Here is an 18,622-nt window from a genome sequence, read left to right as displayed (position 1 = left end):
TTAATTTTTTTTACTAGTAATGGCGGCGATCTGCGATTTTTATTGGGACTGTGACATTATGGTGGACACAGACACTTTTGACACATTTTTGAAACCATTGCCAATTATATAGCGATCAGTTCTATAAAAATGCACTGATTACTGTGTAAATGTCACTTGCAGGGAAGGGGTTAACACTAGGGGGGCGATCAAGGGGTTAAATGTGTTCCCTGGCTGTGTGTTTTAACTGGGGGGGTGGGACTGTCTAGGAGGAGAGAGAGATCGGTGCGCATAATTTGTATGAACACATGATCTGTCTTCTCTCCCCTGAAAGAACCAGGATCTGTGTGACAGATCCCGGTTCTCGCTTTGTCACGAGCGATCGCAGGAGCCCGGCGGGCACTCGCATTGGGGTCCGGCACATGCTGCGGGCATGCGCGCCCCTAGTGGCCAAAAGGCGAAGCGACGTAACATAATGTCGTTTCGCCCAGCCATGCCATTCTGCCGCAGTAAGGTACTGTAAATATCTCCTAAACTTAGAGATATTTACCATATACGCTTGTGCTGATGTCATCGGCGCATGCACTGTGAAGAAACGGCCCTCCATACCGTTTCTTCACTAGCAAGTGCCGTGACTGACTGCTCCCGTGCGCATGCGCAGGAGTGACGTCACACCAGTCACAGAGACGGAGCCCGCGGCCACAGAAGGAAGAGCTTTTACTTTGCAGGGGAATAAGTGGAAGTAAAACTCACCAGGGTTTACTTCCTCTTTAGCTGGTAATTGCGCTATCACTTAGCACTCTACCCAAACAAAATTTATATCATTTTTTTTCACACAGAGCTTTCTTTTGGTGTTTCTTTTGAAAATTATATATATATTTTACTTTCTGCTATAAAACATATCCAATGAAAAATGTAAAAAAAATCACATTTCTTTGTAAAATAAAAATGTGCTCTGCTACATGTTTTTGGTTAAAAAAATCCCAATAAGTGTATATTGATTGGTTTGCATGAACGTTATAGTGTCTACAAATGCATGGTAAATATTTTGGAGTTTTTTTTTAATACTAGTGATGGCACTGGCACCAATGATGGGGCACTATTCTTTCCACTGGCACCAATGATGGGGCACTATTCTTTCCACTGGCACCAATGATGGGGCACTATTCTTTGCACTGGCACCAATGAGGCGGGAACTATTCTTTGCACTGGCACCAATGATGGGGCACTATTCTTTGCACTGGCACCAATGATGGGGCACTATTCTTTGCACTGGTACCAATGATGGGGCACTATTCTTTCCACTGGCACCAATGATGGGGCACTATTCTTTCCACTGGCACCAATGATGGGGCACTATTCTTTGCACTGGCACCAATGAGGCGGGAACTATTCTTTGCACTGGCACCAATGATGGGGCACTATTCTTTGCACTGGCACCAATGATGGGGCACTATTCTTTGCACTGGTACCAATGATGGGGCACTATTCTTTGCACTGGAACCAATGATGGGGCACTATTCTTTGCACTGGAACCAATGATGGGGCACTATTCCTCCCACACAGAGCGACGGGTTGTTTTTCATCTTCTCTTTTGCTATTTTTATTAATGTCATTATATATATTTTTTTCTTTATTGTTATCACAAAGTGACCAGCAAGTTCCCTATGTGATGATATATTGCAGGTGACAGGTCCTCTTTATGGAGATATCAGCAGTCTATGAGACCCCCAATATCTCCCCTGCAGCTAACCAGGCACAGACCAGAGTGGACCATCTGATACAACATCCGGGGAACCCAGAAACACTCAGAGCCTCACACACAATGACAGCTGTCTGGTGGCAGCATCAGCATGAATGACGTGCCGTGATCCGCCTCTGCAGTAACCCCTCCTACATGGGCGGGGTTAGGTGAGTGGCTCAACCTTTCAGCCAATGGCACATTAAACGGCAGCGTCTAATCAGAGCTGGATTTTGGGGCCAATCCTCCCAGAGCCTCCCGGAAGATCCCGGCAGGTGCGGAGAGATCGTCTGTGTGAGAGGAGCTCCGTGTGTGTTCTCTTCTAAGGGGGCCCTTCATCTCCGGGGCCACAGTGTGATCTGTATGGAGGGCTGGAGGTAAGGAGCCGCTGTGCCGTCTTCACTTCTCTCAGCCTGACATGACGCGGTGTGTCCGGGGAGACTGAGAGCCGGGACTGCAGGATGTGCTATACAGGGGGGCCCCGGGGACCTTCACCCCACACACCCCCTACGTGACCCGGATCACCCCACACCCCCCTACGTGACCCGGATCACCCCACACACCCCCTACGTGACCCGGATCACCCCACACACCCCCTACGTGACCCGGATCACCCCACACCCCCCACTACATGACCCGGATCACCCCACACACCCCCTACGTGACCCGGATCACCCCACACACCCCCTACGTGACCCGGATCACCCCACACACCCCCCTACGTGACCCGGATCACCCCACACACCCCCCTACGTGACCCGGATCACCCCACACACCCCCCTACGTGACCCGGATCACCCCACACACCCCCCTACGTGACCCGGATCACCCCACACACCCCCTACGTGACCCGGATCACCCCACACCCCACTACGTGACCCGGATCACCCCACACACCCCCTACGTGACCCGGATCACCCCACACACCCCCTACGTGACCCGGATCACCCCACACACCCCCCTACGTGACCCGGATCACCCCACACCCCCCCCCCCTACGTGACCCGGATCACCCCACACACCCCCCTACGTGACCCGGATCACCCCACACACCCCCTACGTGACCCGGATCACCCCACACACCCCCCTACGTGACCCGGATCACCCCACACACCCCCTACGTGACCCGGATCACCCCACACACCCCCTACGTGACCCGGATCACCCCACACACCCCCCTACGTGACCCGGATCACCCCACACACCCCCCTACGTGACCCGGATCACCCCACACACCCCCTACTACGTGACCCGGATCACCCCACACACCCCCTACGTGACCCGGATCACCCCACACACCCCCTACGTGACCCGGATCACCCCACACACCCCCTACGTGACCCGGATCACCCCACACACCCCCTACGTGACCCGGATCACCCCACACACCCCCCTACGTGACCCGGATCACCCCACACACCCCCCTACGTGACCCGGATCACCCCACACACCCCCCTACGTGACCCGGATCACCCCACACACCCCCCTACGTGACCCGGATCACCCCACACACCCCCCTACGTGACCCGGATCACCCCACACACCCCCCTAGTGACCCGGATCACCCCACACACCCCCTACTACGTGACCCGGATCACCCCACACCCCCCACTACGTGACCCGGATCACCCCACACACCCCCCTACGTGACCCGGATCACCCCACACACCCCCCTACGTGACCCGGATCACCCCACACACCCCCCTACGTGACCCGGATCACCCCACACACCCCCCTACGTGACCCGGATCACCCCACACACCCCCTACGTGACCCGGATCACCCCACACACCCCCCTACGTGACCCGGATCACCCCACACACCCCCCTACTACGTGACCCGGATCACCCCACACCCCCCACTACGTGACCCGGATCACCCCACACACCCCCCTACGTGACCCGGATCACCCCACACACCCCCCTACGTGACCCGGATCACCCCACACCCCCCCCCCACGTGACTGGGATCACCCCACCCCCCCCCCCCCCCACGTGACCGGGATCACCCCACACCCCCCACCTACGTGACCGGGATCACCCCACACCCCCCACCTACGTGACCGGGATCACCCCACACCCCCCACCTACGTGACCGGGATCACCCCACACCTCCCCCCTACGTGACTGACCATACAGGAACCACCACCGCCAACATCAATTATAACAATCGTTTTATTCCTATTAGTATTATTATTGCAAATATTATTCCTAATGTTTTTTCTTTGTTTTTTTTTTTTTTTCTTTCTTCCCTTCTGTCTTCCCCCTCTTCTCTCTTCCCCCCCCCCCCCTCTTCTCTCTCCCCCCCCCCCTCACTCTCTCCCCCCCCCCTCTTCTCTCTCCCCCCCCCCTCTTCTCTCTCCCCCCCCCCCTCTTCTCTCTCCCCCCCCCCCTCTTCTCTCTTCCCCCCCCCCTCTTCTCTCTTCCCCCCCCCCTTCCCCCCCCCTCTTCTCTCTTCCCCCCCCTTCTCTCTCCCCCCTCTTCTCTCTTCCCCCCCTTCTTCTCTCTCTTCTCCCCCCCCCCCTTCTTCTTCTCTCTCTTCTCCCCCCCCCCCCCTTCTTCTTCTCTCTCTTCTCCCCCCCCCCCCTTCTTCTTCTCTCTCTTCTCCCCCCCCCTTCTTCTTCTCTCTCTTCTCTCCCCCCCCTTCTTCTTCTCTCTCTTCTCTCCCCCCCCTTCTTCTTCTCTCTCTTCTCTCCCCCCCCTTCTTCTTCTCTCTCTTCTCCCCCCCCTTCTTCTTCTCTCTCTTCTCCCCCCCCCCTTCTTCTTCTGCTCTCTTCTCCCCCCCCCCCTTCTTCTTCTCCTCTCTTCTCCCCCCCCCCCTTCTTCTTCTCTCTCTTCTCCCCCCCCCCCTTCTTCTTCTCTCTCTTCTCCCCCCCCCCCTTCTTCTTCTCTCTCTTCTCCCCCCCCCCCTTCTTCTTCTCTCTCTTCTCCCCCCCCCCCCTTCTTCTTCTCTCTCTTCTCCCCCCCCCCTTCTTCTTCTCTCTCTTCTCCCCCCCCCCCCTTCTTCTTCTCTCTCTTCTCCCCCCCCCTTCTTCTTCTCTCTCTTCTCCCCCCCCCCCTTCTTCTTCTCTCTCTTCTCCCCCCCCCCTTCTTCTTCTCTCTCCTCTTCTCCCCCCCCCCCCCTTCTTCTTCTCTCTCTTCTTCTCCCCCCCCCCCCTTCTTCTTCTCTCTCTTCTCCCCCCCCCTTCTTCTTCTCTCTCTTCTCCCCCCCCCCTTCTTCTTCTCTCTCTTCTCCCCCCCCCCCCTTCTTCTTCTCTCTCTTCTCCCCCCCCCCTTCTTCTTCTCTCTCTTCTCCCCCCCCCCCCCTTCTTCTTCTCTCTCTTCTCCCCCCCCCCCTTCTTCTTCTCTCTCTTCTCCCCCCCCTTCTTCTTCTCTCTCTTCTCCCCCCCCCTTCTTCTTCTCTCTCTTCCCCCCCCCCCCCTTCTCTCTCTCCCCCCCCCCCCCCCTTCTTCTTCTCTCTCTTCTCCCCCCCCCCCTTCTTCTTCTCTCTCTTCTCCCCCCCCCCCTTCTTCTTCTCTCTCCTCTTCTCCCCCCCCCCCCCCTTCTTCTTCTCTCTCTTCTTCTCCCCCCCCCCCCTTCTTCTTCTCTCTCCTTCTCCCCCCCCCTTCTTCTTCTCTCTCTTCTCCCCCCCCCCTTCTTCTTCTCTCTCTTCTCCCCCCCCCCCCTTCTTCTTCTCTCTCTTCTCCCCCCCCCCCTTCTTCTTCTCTCTCTTCTCCCCCCCCCCCCTTCTTCTTCTCTCTCTTCTCCCCCCCCCCCCTTCTTCTTCTCTCTCTTCTCCCCCCCCCCCTTCTTCTTCTCTCTCTTCTCCCCCCCCTTCTTCTTCTCTCTCTTCTCCCCCCCCCTTCTTCTTCTCTCTCTTCCCCCCCCCCCCCCTTCTCTCTCTTCCCCCCCCCCCCCCCCCTTCTTCTTCTCTCTCTTCCCCCCCCCCCCCCTTCTTCTTCTCTCTCTTCTCCCCCCCCCCCCTTCTTCTTCTCTCTCTTCTCCCCCCCCCCCTTCTTCTTCTTCTTCTCTCTCTTCTCCCCCCCCCCCCCCTTCTTCTTCTCTCTCTTCTCCCCCCCCCCTTCTTCTTCTCTCTCTTCTCCCCCCCCCTTCTTCTTCTCTCTCTTCTCCCCCCCCCCCTTCTTCTTCTCTCTCTTCTCCCCCCCCCCCTTCTTCTTCTCTCTCCTCTTCTCCCCCCCCCCCCCCTTCTTCTTCTCTCTCTTCTTCTCCCCCCCCCCCTTCTTCTTCTCTCTCCTTCTCCCCCCCCCTTCTTCTTCTCTCTCTTCTCCCCCCCCCCTTCTTCTTCTCTCTCTTCTCCCCCCCCCCCCTTCTTCTTCTCTCTCTTCTCCCCCCCCCCCTTCTTCTTCTCTCATATTATTATTATTGCTTTTTATTATTCCTAATACCGTATATACTCGAGTATAAGCCGAGTTTTTCAGCACATTTTTTTTTTTTTTGTGCTGAAAATGCCCCCCTCGGCTTATACTTGAGTCAAGCACTTTTCTGCAGCAGAGAATGACATTTTCCGAACCGACTTTGGGGCCCCGTATCTCCGGGCCACTTGGTGCTAGAAACCCTAGCTTTGGATTTGGGGTTCCTAGCACCAAGTGGCCTTGAGATACGGGGCCCCAAAGTTGGTCAACTGTGTCCATCTGTAACAATGTCATTTTGGGACCCTTTGGGTCCAGAGACCCCAAATTTTGGCTGCAGCTAGGGGGCATCCAGGAACCCTTAACTATCGAGTTTTAAGTTCGGGGGACCTATGACTGCAATTGGGCATTGTTGACCCTCTTTTCCACTTACAGTAGCTGCGCATTTCTGACCCTAGGCTTATACTCGAGTCAATACGTTTTCCCAGTTTTTCGTGGTAAAATTAGGTGCCTTGGCTTATATTTGGGTCGGCTTATACGCGAGTATATACGGTACTTTTATTATTTAATAAAACTTTTAGGAATAATATCAGCAATAATAACATTAATTAGGAATAATAAATAACAAAATTAGAAATGATAAAAATATTAGGAATAATATTTATAATAACAATAATAATTGTATTCTAATATATTAATATTATTAGCAATAATAATTTTAGGAATAATAACTATATATTACTAAGAATATTATTCCTAATATTTTTATTATTACTGGTCCTAATACTTATTGATTACTTGTATTTATATAGTGCTGAGAATTTACGCAGCGATTTACATTATAATATTGTACATTCACATCAGTCCCTGCCCTCAGGGCCGCTTCACACTGGGAATCGCACAGGAACGCGTTGTGCATTCCTGTGCGATTCCCATGAGGTTCAGTGCGGTGACATTTGAGCCAATTAATTTAGAATGAGCTTAAGTCGCAAAAAGTAGTGCATGCAGTACTTTTGGAAATGCACTGCAACCAGGTGGTGTGGTATTTTTGTACCATACAATCCAATGCAGGCAAACGCCCCGTGTTTGGGGTGTCCTTCACTTAACATCGACACCCGCTGCAGATCGCAACTGCAGTGCTTTTTTTTTTTTTTCTTGTGTGTTTTTATGACAAGTCAAAGCTCCTATTCAGCGTACTTTCTCCAGGCCTCTGATTCAGATCTTGAAGTTGTAGATTCAGGATAACTGCCAGGCGATTGGCACTTTCAGGAGGAGATGGCGGCAGCTTTCATCCATGATCATCACACGTTTCCTTTAGATGACCTCTATAAAAAGGCGCAGTAGTTATAGAGGTACTTCCGTCGTTCCTGAAACATTAGCAGCTACAAACACTGTAGCTGCTGACTTTTACCCAAGAGACACCTTGTTCCAGGATCCAGCGCTGTCCTCACCCGGGCCAGTTCTTCACTGGTCTTTGGCTCCCTGGGGGGGCCGCCATCTTGCATGTGGGAAAAGTGACTCCCGGTGTGTCATAGCTGGCTCCACGCTGCACGAGATGCACTGTACTTTTAAAATGGTCCCACAGTCTACTGGGAACTGTCACATCCCTGGAGGTTGCAGGGGGACCTTCCAATCTTCTTGCCTAGGAGTGGGGACCTGTCAAAAATAGGTACCCGCTACCCGAAGAAAAAAAGATCACTTTTGTGAGAGTGTTTGAGGAAGATGAGCAGAACTTTTTTGGTGAAGTTCCACTTTGATTTATCTGTTATACAATGAGATTTGCTGGTCTCAGGGGGCAGATCTGGTGCTGTATTCCTGCAGTATCACACACTGATAGCAGTCCATGTACTGAATGTGGTCACACTTGTTTTTCATGAGCGCCTCCGGAGGTTCTTATTACCGTGTGTGTAGTTTTTTTGCAATGCAACACTATTTGCATTTAAAGTGGCCACATAACTTTTAACCCCTGTGCCTTCCCGATAAGCAACCTTGTTTAGAGCAAAATAATCTACTTTTGGCTAGTAACCACATTGCCTTGTGGAAGATTTACCCCCTTCATAACCAGGCTATTTTTTGCCCTTTGACACTGTTACTTTTAAGTCTAGGTCCACATCTAGCTGTGCTTGATGCGTTTCACTGGCGCGCTTTGCAGTGCCTTTTGTGTGTTTAAACCTGCGATTTTGATGCATTTTTTTATGCATTAAAAAAAAATAAAATCCATACCAGACCCTTATCTGCACATGCAGGTCAGGAAAGGGAGGGGGACGAGTAACCTCCTCTGGAAGCTGCCCCACTGTAGAATAAAAATATATATATATATATATATATATATATATATATATATATATATATATATATATATATAGCTAGCTAGCATTTCTACTTCAATTGGTGTTATTTTACCAGTGGCGGGATTTCAGCTTTAAACACCTCCCGCCCGCGCTATAGCCGAATGACAGCTATTGCGCGGGCCTTAAGCCTTAATTGCCGAGAGGACGTCTATTGCCTGCACACCCCGCTCTGTGATCACTGAGTCAATGAGACTTGAGACTTGGCCGATCAGCCAATGACAGCTGATCATGCGATATAAACAGAAGATCAGTAATCTGCTTTTTTAAAAAATTTTTTTACCTCACGCTGACAGCATGAGGGGGAAAAAAAAACACTTCTGACAGAGGGACATCGCTCCCGAACAGGGAGAGGCACTGCTGCTACGCAGTGCCCACCAGTACCACCTACAGGTGCAAATCAGTGCCCATCGGTGCCACCAGTCTGTGCAGCCTCATCAGCAATTTTTTTTTTTTTTTTTTTTTGTGACTGTGACATTATGGCGGACATGTCGGACATTTTTGACCATTGTCATTTATACAGCGATCAGTGCTATAAAAATGCACTGATTCCTGTGTAAATGACACTGGCAGTGAAGGGGTTAACCACTAGGGGGCAGGGAGGGGTTAAGTCATTACTAGGGAGTGATTACTAACTGTAAGGAGGATGGGCTAGCTGTGACACTACACTGATCTCTGCTCCCGATGACATGGAGCAGAAATCGGTGACACTGTCACTAGGGCTGGGGAAAATATCGATTTAAATCTTGAATCAAGTTGAGAGGTCAAATCTATTCAAAATTTAAGCAAATCGATTTTTTTTTTTTTTTTTTTTTTTTTTCACCGTGGCGGTCCTGAGGTGCTGCGGGCATGAGTTTTTATGTGAGTCCGCGGCTTCGGCCTAGTCCGCAGCTTCGGCCGGACGCCGCGGACTAGGCCGAAGCCGCGTCCTCGCCTAAAATCTCCTGCCTGCAGCTCTCCAGGACCGTCGCTGACACTGCGCCGGTCCTGAGGAGCTGTGGGTAAGAGCCTTTAGGTGAGGCCGCGGCTTCGGCCTAGTCCGCGAGGCCGGATGCTGCGGACTAGGCCGAAGCCGCGGCCTCACCTAAAAACTCATGCCCGCAGCACCTCAGGACCAGCGCGGTGTCCAAAAAAAAATAAAAAATTCGAATCGTGAATCGAGTTTTTTTAAGAAAATCTCCCAGCCCTAACTGTCACTAGGCAGAATGGGGAGATGCTGTTTACATCAGCATCTCCCCGTTCGTCCTCTCCATGAGGCAATCACAGGTATCCCTGCGGCGATCGAGTCCGTGGGACCCGCGACTCCACTCACGGAGCTCCCGGCCGGCACGCACGCAATGGCACGGCGGGGGAATTCAAATAGACGTACCTGTAAGCCCATTTGCCCAGCCGTGCCATTCTGCCATTCGGCGTGCGCCGGATGGAAAGGGGTTAATATATCTAAAAAAATTTTTTACATTTTTTTTACTGTCCACCGTTGTGTCTCTTGTAATCTTTTTTTTTTTTAGCCACCCTGATTGTGTTTTTACACTTCTTATTGGATTCCTTTGTAGTGTTGGAATGCTGATGATGACCCATCCCTTTTTTTATATTTTTTTTAAAAGGCCATATTTTTCTCTTTTTGATGAGGCTTTTTACATGGTTTAGTCCCCCAGGTTTAACCTTCTCTCTTCTATATTTATTGCCCATTGGAATGCATTGTGTGGTACCTTTTTGTTTAATATCCTCCAAAAGCATTCCCATTTTTCTTCTGTGTTCAATGTTTCTAGGATTTTGTCCCGATTGATGTCGTGTAGTAATAACCGCAGTTCAGAAAAATTGGCTCGTTTTTGTGCTACCCTCGTGCCTCCCTTTTTCTATGATTTACACTAAATGTGATCATCCTTTGATCACTGGATCCCAAGTTGTCCCGTATTGCCACATCGGAGATCAGATTTGGATCGTTTGTAACTAATAGATCTAGCAGGGCATTCTTTCTAGTCCACCAATTGGGACATGAAGTTGTCCTGTAGGACATTCATGAAATGACGGGCCTTTAATAGGTGAGCTGTCTCCTCTGCCCGGTTAATATCGGGATAATTGAAGTCCCCCATTATGATGACATTTCCCTACCTCACTGCCATTTCTAACTGACAGTAGCTCCTCTCCTCTCCATTTCCCACTTCTTCTCTTTGAAGTTCTACCCACACGGATTCCACCTCCACCCCTGTCCCATTCACAATGACACTCCTCTCTACCACCCTTGCATCATTTTTGACATATAGACACATCCCTCCCCCTCTTCTACCTTCCCTGTCCTTCCGATACAAGGAATACCCCTGGATATTTGCCAGCCAATTGTGTAAGCTGTCAAACCGAGTTTCTGTTATTCCCACAAAGTCTAAGTCCACCTCGTGTAATGGCAATGGCAGCTCCAGTTCCTCCATTTTATTAGCTAGGCCCCTAGCATTTGTGTATATGCCTCTGTGTTGTATGAGTGCATATTATTTCCTCATTATGTTTCCTCGGGCTTTGTTTTCATATTGTCCATTCACCTCGGATTAGAAGTTATGGCTATATTATCACTGCTGACTCCCCTATTACCCTCTGTCCCTTGTTCACTGCTGGCTATTTCTTCCTCTGACCCCCCCCCCCCAATACCTAGTTTAAAAGCCCCTCCAGCTTTGAGGTCCTCTTTCTTTCCAATAGAGCTGCACCATCCCCATTCAGGTGCAGCCCGTCCTTACTAAAGAGCCAGTACCCGATTGAGAACTCGGCCTAGTTCTCCAGGATTGGGGAAATAAGTGGAGCACCTATAAATGCATGTTGGAAGGATTGTGTCACTCTGATCCACAGTGCGAAGGGGGAGGTCAAGGCATTAATGAACATTTCTTGGCAGAACTATACGATACTATAAAATTCTTGGCAGAACTGTACAATTATACAATTCTTGGCAGAACTGTGTTGCCTTAGCTTAGCCAGTTGATTCATACTATATTGAGCTTTGACAAGAGGCCCCCTCTAGACCACTGCAACTGTTTGTGTTTTACACCCACACCGACATCTACTATGGAGTCAGTTCCACCTATTAACATCAAGTTGAAATTTTGAATTTTTCTGTACTCTTCACAATGGCGGACTCCTGATGTATGGTCACCCATATATATGTGCAAATCCAATATATGAGCTGGAACATCCTATATCCATTGGATCCTTTAGGATCACTATTCCATTTCAATTTTATGAGCAATGCATTTCAATTGTGTTGGAAATTATGGTCACTGGCTGATATAGCCAGATTGTGAGATGTGGTATCAATGTTTTATATATACAGTTAATGTTTTTGTAATCGATAAACGTTTGTATTTAAAGTGGAGGTCCGCTGAAAAAAAAAATATTAAAAGCCAGCAGCTACAAATACTGTAGCTGCTGACTTTTAATATATGGACACTTACCTGTCCAGGGAGCCCGCTATGTCGGCAGCCGAAGCCGATCCATCCTTCAGCTCTCGGCTGCTGCCGCCGCCATCCTCGGTAAGGGAATAAGGAAGTGAAGCCGTGCGGCTTCACTTCCTGGTTCCGTACTGCGCATGCGCGAGTCCCGCTGCACGTCCTCTCAGGTCCCTGCTGTGTTCTGTGTCTCACAGAATACAGCGGGGGAGGACGGGGTAGGCGCCGGAAGTGGCATAGGTCACCGCAAGCTCCGCAGTGATCTATGCCAGGAAGTGGGAGCAAATACCTGTATTAGACAGGTATCTGCTCCCTCCTCCCCCCTGAAAGGTGCCAAATGTGACACCGGAGGGGGGGAGGTATCCAAAAAGTGGAAGTTCCGTTTTTGGGTGGAACTACACTTTAACTCGCTGAGCTAAATGGAAAGCTTTTCTTCCTATCCTCTTTACCATTTTTCTTCTTTGCCTTTTTCTTCTCCTCTTCTTCGTTGCCCTTTTTCTTCTTCTTCTCCTCTTCTTCGTTGCCCTTTTTCTTCTTCTTCTCCTCTTCTTCGTTGCCCTTTTTCTTCTTCGTTGCCCTTTTTCTTCTTCGTTGCCCTTTTTCTTCTTCGTTGCCCTTTTTCTTCTTCGTTGCCCTTTTTCTTCTTCGTTGCCCTTTTTCTTCTTCGTTGCCCTTTTTCTTCTTCTCCTTCTCGGCTGGTTGAGCACAAATCTGTTTTTTATCTCCTCAGTTTTAGTTATATGCTTTTTACCGATTTAGCTCCCACCTCCTATTTATGGGGAATACTGGTTCAGGTTACCCCCCCCCACTTTCACTTTTACCTTATTTTGGATTTTGATGACATTTTAATATTTTCATTTTGAGGGGCAGCATGTTGAGGGTCTAATTTTCTGTTTGTTGAGCTTATTCATTAATAACTTCTGGTGAAATTCCTAACTGGACTATAACGTTTCTTGCGTTTGCCTGAAGCTCCACTTTAATACAAGCAGGTTTTATAACCAATGGCATGCAAGAGTTTTCCTGAAGCAGAGAGAGGATTTACATTACAGTCGTAAAATGAATGCACATGCAGAGGGCTGTAACATTAATTACATTCTTTACCAGGATGGTAAGGGAAATGGCTGGGCGCAGAGAGCAATAAAATAGAAGAAAACAAGGCAGTGTCTTCTGTCTCTAATTCAAGGTCATTAATAGGAGAAGAATGTAGGATAGATCAGTGGGCACCTGAGTCACTGTGCGGCTAATTAAATGGAGTGCCGGAAATAGTGTTTTACAGCTGCACTGCCCTCATTTACCAGCTTGATCTATCCCTGCAGTGATTAATGGGTTTATACAGCCGCCCTCCATATCCTGGGCAATGAATATTCATTTCTAGACTTCTAAGGAGCAGAACTCCACTCATCTTGTATGCTAAATGATCCATTTTGTAATTTGATGTTAGGGAGCCTCTTCATTCTCCATCAAGCTGTGAATTTCTAAAAGTATCATAAGAGCACACCTTTCCGCAAAGCACTGTATATGTGCCATTTGTTCTTAATCACACACTATTGGACATCACAATGTACAGATACTGTGTGCTGCATTGTAGAAAATAACATATCCATGTTTTGTGCATTCAACACATGAAAACGCATGCCCTGCAACCCTGGTAACAGATTTTATGTTAATGTCGTCATATACACTGTCTGAGGAGACAACCTGGCCATTGAGAAAAACAGCCCAGTCCTTCCTCTATAACGTGCTCTTGTTCTCTGAGGTTCTGTTCACTTCATTGTAAATGGCACTCCAGTGTAATGTAAAGTAGAGCCCAGCCCACTGCACCAACACATGCTATATATGCATTGTGGTGTGCTGCATTGCTAAAAAATGGTCACGTACATTTATTTTACTTTTAATCCATTTGGGGGTGCATTGGCAGTTTGTTTATAATAAGCTGCTTTAACGGGCATAATGGTATGTGTTACCAAAGTACTGTTAACTTTTGCATTAACACGACACAATGGAGTGCGTAGAATTCCTGTCTAACACAATGTTTACAAATGTTCCCTCATCCTACCTAATGTGTGTGTGTGTGTGTATGTGTGTGTGTATATATATATATATATATATATATATATATATATATATATATATATATATATATATATATATATTAGTATGTATATTAGAGCTGCACAATTAATCATTAAAAAAATCGTGATCTCGATTCAACCTCCCCGATCTCTATTGCAGAGTTTGCCGATTTCTTTCATAATAACAAGTGGAGAGACTTATCTGCTCATTCAGCTGTCAAAAGAAAACATCTGGGCTAGGGCTGAAACAACTAATCGATTATGAAATTAATCGATTACTATTTTCAGAATCAGTTAATTGGCCAGTAACATAATGGGGTTAAAAAAGCTAAAATTAGCCCTATATAGTACATAGGCATTACTGCACTGGACTTGAACGGAATGGTTGATGTTTCTTTGAGGCTCTACATTTACTACAGGGATCCCTCTCCACTTTTGCCTCAGTACACTCACCTGGCCTGGCCGCCCTCGTTTGGAGTACATGAGGGATTCCTTTCCTTTCTTCTCTATTGGAAAACTCCTGTGCATATGTACAGTTGACATACATGCTCATTTAACTGATCCATTACCAGTCCAGTATCTCGAATGCCACTCCAATTGCAAGGTCCTATGAGAATCAACGAACTATGATTTAAACATCCTACTAACCAGATATATAAAAGGTCCTCTTAAATCTTCACACCCTTGAAGAAGATTTTGACACATATATCGAAACGCGTTGGGTGTAAAGAGCACCTTTACCTTATTTTTCATATCATTATATATGTGATGTACAATAATTTATGCCTTGCTTCACTTGTTTTAAAGTTTTTTTTTCAATAAAATTTATATTTTTATAGACATGTTTGTAGTTGTCTGATCTCCTCAAGTGCCTAAAAAGTCCATTTAGGGGAACCCCCGTTTTTTTCTTGGATTAATTATTGGATGTGGCACTCCCCCTTTTTACTGCATGGTTTGCCTGTCCAATTTTCTTTGTATATAGTACAAAAAGAGCAAATTATCTCTACTGTAAATATTACTTTCACTCTTGCACAGTAAAAAAAACTATTTTTTTTTTAACTCCATTATGTTACTAAATGTCTTAGGCCTGGTTCCCACCCATGTGTTTTTTGGTGCTTTTTGCAGAAATGCACTACAGTTTGGAAAGGGTCAAGGACCTTTTTCAATGCAAAACGGTGCTTTTTTGGTTCAATATACTTCAATGGAGAAGCTGCAGAAAAGCATGTAATATTACAGTTCTGTTTGAAAATCTGCAAAACAGTCTAGAATTTTTTTTTTTTCTTTAAATAAAAAAAATTTGTCCAGATTCAATCTCTAATAGTATATAGAGTATATCTCTTCTGTCTGTTATTCTCAGAGAGGATTAAAGATTTTACTCCCTAACCGTATAGTTGGTTACTTATATTTACCCCTGCGTATGAAGATATTTAGGAATAAATTTGCCTTTTTTTAAACTTTACATATTAACTAAATTATACGCCACACTTTTTTTTTTAACTGATTAATCGAAACCATAATCGGCCAACTAATCGATTATGAAAATAATCGTTAGTTGCAGCCCTAATCTGGGCAGTCTGCCAAGTTTTTAACATGAAACATTGTAACTAACTCTTCAGTCTTCATTCTTAGGTCAAACATTCTGCTTAAAAATTTGTGAATCAGTACTGCTTGGACCTTGAAGAAGGGGACATACCCCGAAAGCTTGTCCTGAAAAATTGTATGTTCGTGCAAATAAAAGTATCACAGACAGTACTCAATTTTCTAGGTCAAAGGGATAAACTTCTGTGTGTAAAAAAACTTGGCAGACTGCCTGAATTTTTTCTAACAACGTGTAAACGCAGGAAGTTTAAAGCAGTTTTTTTATACACCTGTAAGGTAAAAGGCATAATGAGCTAGTATGCACCGCTTACCTTAGAACGAATGGACATCGGTATCTCACCTGGTCCACGCCGAGGTAGCTGACATGTTGCGTGGGAGACTTCTTTCCGGCAAGGTCCGGCATCTGCCGGGCTTTCAGCCGAGAATCCCCTGTGCGCATGCGCCGCTGCAGTCAGCGGCTCATTTCAAGGGGAATATCTCCTCCAGGTTTAGGAGATATTTTTTTTACCTACAGGTAAGCCTTATTATAGGCTTACCTGTAGGTAAAAGTAAAAAATTTGACTATACAACCACTTAAAGTCTAAATCTTTTTCTGACGCTTTTTTTTTTTTTTTTTTTTTTTAAGTTAAAATCAATTTTTTTGCTAGAAAATGAATTGGAACCCCCAAACATTATATATATTTTAGCAGAGACCCTAGGGAATAAAATGTCAATTGCTGCAATATTTTATGTCGCACTATTTGGCCAGCGGTCTTTCAAACGCTATTTTTTGGGAAAAAATACACTTCAATGAATAAAAGAAAAAAAAAACGAAACAGTAAAGTTAGCCCAATTTTTTTTTTTTTTTTGTTTTAATGTGAAAAATTATGTTACGCCACGAGAATCGTGATCTATCTTCTAAGCAAAAAAATTGTGATTCTCATTTTTGCCACAATCGTGCTGCTCTAATGTATATACAATATTATACTTGCCTATTTTCAGCCTGCTCCAGTCACGTGATCTCCTCCCATGCCAGTGAACAGCGGCTGCTGAAGAGGAGGGAGCGCTCGACAATGGCTATGAATTCCGAGAGCTGTAACGTCACCCATAGGATCCCATGGCCCAGCAGGTGTCGGCACTCCCTCCTCTCCCCTGCTGCTGCCTGATGCAAGGGAGTTGGTGCTGCAGATCACGTGACTGGACCAGAACGAGTTGAAGATTGGAAATATATTATTTATTTATTTATTTTTTAACACATTTGGGGTGGATGGGGGAATTGCTCCCACGGTATATAAATAAAGCAACCTATATGCAATCTGGCCCTATTTAATAATAATAATCATCTAGGACTGGTGCTCTTTAGTGTCCATCTCTTTCACCTCCCTTCCAGGAGGGATATTCTCACTGACCACTAGGAGGGACAGGGCCAACCTTGTGTGGTTGTTTGTTTTGTTTTTGTTTTTTTTTTGGTTGAGATTTGCGCATAACATCAGCTGCCTGTATCTCTTGATTGGATATGCTGTGCATGTATCCTGTACTTATATTTTTTTTTTCTGCTATATTCTGCTCAGACAAATTTTACTTTTTACTAAACTTTACAACACTCAAATTTTATTTTTACAATTTAAACTGAATAGAACTATTGGCTGTTCTATATTTCATAATCGTGCAGCTGCATAAGGGAAAACATTTTCTGGCTCCATTCTCGGGGGGATTGATTGTAAGTGGCAGTTATTAATAAAGTTAATTACTGAAGCACAGTAGTACAGTTGGGTGGATGTGTCCCTCGGTACATCTAATGAGATGCTTTTATTGTTCTATTCAATTTTGCTCTTTTTTGTTTTATTTGGGTTTAATGAAAATTTAAAGTGGTTCTAAAATCAAAAGGTTTTTTACCTTTTAATGTATTACCTGTCAGTGTCTATGGAGGCTCACAGCCTGGCTTGGAAGCATGCCCACATGTGTGCCACCGTAGAAAGCGACTTGCTATGGTGGTACTTACAGAGAAGAAGAGGAGAGCATCGGCGGGGGACCCTGTTGTCAAGATCCTTGCACAGAGCAGGTAAGTATAACCTCTTATTTTAGGGGGGGGGGATAAAAAAAAATTCTGACTAAAGCGGGGGTCCACCTACCTATCGTGTTTTTAGTTCATTCACAAACTTTTCTTCTCAGCATTACATACTCACATATTGTGTGTAATATGTCCGCCTGTGTCAGATTTCGCCGGAAAGAATAACTTATATTATTCACTGCAGGCGGTTTCCATCTTCATTGTGGGCATTTGAAGCCCACAAGCATTTATTTCCTGGATGTGGTGAATGCTGTGCTCCCAGCATTCACCGCTCGTTCCCGCACATGCTCAGTGGCATCCTGGGAAGCCTGAGACTAGCTCCCAGAAGTCTGGGAGAGGCTAGAAACACGCCTACTCCCACGGGAGGAGAACCAGGAAGTGCAAAGAAGAATAGAAAAATAAAAAGGTAATTACGGCGATTTAAATTTTTTTAAATGGCATGTCAGCATCTAGGCAAGGAAGAGAATACATACAGATATTGTTCAAAATTTGGGTGGAACTCCGCTTTAAGTTCAACAATGGCAGCACCCATGTTTCTCTCTGTCTGGTTTCTTTTAAAGCTACCCTGTCACTATGTTAAATATTTTAAAATTCAGACATACCCATAAAAGAAGTCTTGCCTGTAAAAGTAAATATCTTTTCTGCTGATTGTGCCACCAAACTCCACTCTCTGAGGCTCCATGCACACTGGAGATGATAAACTGCAGTTTATTGGCGTTTGTGCATTTTTTTGTTTTTGTTTTTTTAAAGCCTATAAACTCCACTCTGTTAGCCTATGTGTCCATGTACAAATAGACCTTTTTAGCTTTAATGGAGTTTATGGGCTTTTTTGTGAACGCCAGAAATTCGTGTTCAAAGTGCCATTTTTCACCGCTAAAAAACCAAACGCTCATAAACGCGCGTTAATTAGCGTTCGGCGTTCTATTTTTCAATACATTGTGGGAGTTTGGAATGCATTGTGGGATTTTTGGAGTGTCCTCTGTGTATTTTTATTAAAAACGCCCATTAACGCTAACGCTATAAAACGCTCATTAACGCTAGTACAAAATGCTGTTAG

General features: G+C 46.4%; 1 protein-coding gene across 1 annotated transcript in view; it reads left to right on the top strand.

Annotated features, from left to right (window-relative positions):
* Positions 1–1,867: 1,867 nt before the first annotated feature.
* The window catches only part of TMEM267 (transmembrane protein 267), a 43,021-nt gene continuing 26,266 nt past the window's right edge, over positions 1,868–18,622 (top strand). The window contains exon 1 of the mRNA XM_073621999.1: positions 1,868–2,097. The gene's annotated coding sequence lies outside the window, so the exon portion shown is untranslated. The remainder of the gene's footprint in view (positions 2,098–18,622) is intronic.

This window comes from Aquarana catesbeiana, linkage group LG01, assembly GCF_042186555.1.
Source record: "Aquarana catesbeiana isolate 2022-GZ linkage group LG01, ASM4218655v1, whole genome shotgun sequence".
Taxonomy (NCBI): Eukaryota; Metazoa; Chordata; class Amphibia; order Anura; family Ranidae; genus Aquarana; species Aquarana catesbeiana.
The sequence above is the reverse complement of the archived record's forward strand: the minus strand, read 5'-3'. Positions and strand labels throughout refer to the sequence as shown.